The sequence below is a fragment of the Littorina saxatilis genome, linkage group LG13 (genome assembly GCF_037325665.1).
Source record: "Littorina saxatilis isolate snail1 linkage group LG13, US_GU_Lsax_2.0, whole genome shotgun sequence".
In the NCBI taxonomy this organism is placed as follows: Eukaryota; Metazoa; Mollusca; class Gastropoda; order Littorinimorpha; family Littorinidae; genus Littorina; species Littorina saxatilis.
In genome coordinates, this window is record NC_090257.1 from 13,971,598 (window position 1) to 13,973,009 (window position 1,412).

A 1,412-nucleotide genomic window follows, 5' to 3' on the forward strand; every position below is an offset into this window, starting at 1 on the left:
CGTGTGTGTGTTTGTTGTGTGTGTGTGTGTGTGTGTGTGTGTGTGTGTGTGTGTGTAACTGTGTGTGTGTGTGTGTGTGTGTGTGTGTTTGTGTGTGTGTGTTTGTGTGCGTGCGTGCGTGTGTGCGCGCGCGTGTGTGTGTGTGTGTGTGTGTGTGCGTGCGTGCGTGCGTGCGTGTGTGCGTACGTGCGTGTGTTTACGTTAAAACATGCAAAACCCTTAATTCCGCGACCCAAACGCTCTACGAGCAGGCTCCCTACTATCATAGGTTTGAATTGTCTGACTTTTTCTCGACGGTAAAAGAATTATTTTGTGTTGTAACAATGTTTGTCTTACAAGCTGTCTATAAGTTGTTTTTTTCTAGATTAAACCCCCCCCCCCCCCCCAAAAAAAAAAAAAAAAAAAAAAAAAAAAAAACAACGGTTAATTAATTCTTACGTGATAACAAGGCTTCCAATCTATACCTGTACGTCCATGCGAAATATATTGTTTGACAAGTGTTCCCATGCGGTAAGCGTTTGTACATAAAGAAGCTATAGGTATAAGAAATCGAGAAATACAACCCTCAACAAACAAAATGTAAATATAACGAAGACGGAATATAACGTTTGCCAACAGATTCTACCTTGAACCACCCCGTATATTCAAGGCTATACCGTGCGTACGCTGCCGTACCGTCAAGCGATTGTTGGCTAGGATGTGTTGATGCTGTATGGTTTTCAACACGCGGAGTCAATTTTTTTCCGATTCAGACGTTGCGGCGGTGCGCTACCACACAGTTTTGATTGCTTCATCTCTTTTTGAATGTTTGCACAATACAGACCGTTTTGAATGTTGATATTTCACATATCAACGCACGACACATCAATGAACATAATAGTTTGGCTTGTCAAAGAGACGTGTAAGAAACTGGGCAAACATGCTTGAGTGAGGACAGATCTACAGCAAATCGGTTCGTATGTTCGTTAACGTGTATATTTCTCGCACAAAAAAAAACCCCATGTACTAAATACAAACCTTACTCATTCCCTCAATTATGAATTTAAGCTGTACGTGGTTTCAAAGAGACACATTTTGTTTTGAATGGGGGACACTTTCCGTGAAGTTGGCGACAACGTTTTGTTTACACCTGGGCCCGTATGCTTATGGGGGAAGTTCGCGACAACTCCCGAAGTTTTGAGTGACATCGGAAGTACTTGCCTCACTTTCGTATGCATGGGCCGGAAAAAGGGTTTACCTCGAAGCAAAGCGAGGAAGTAACTCAGGGTATTTTGCGACTACTTCTAAAGTTTTGAGTGACATCGGAAGTACATCCTCACTTTTGCATGCATGGGACGAAAAAAGAGTTTACTTTGGAAGCTAACGAGGAAGTAAATGAGGGTAAATGTACTACAGCCAGACCCAGTAGTAAA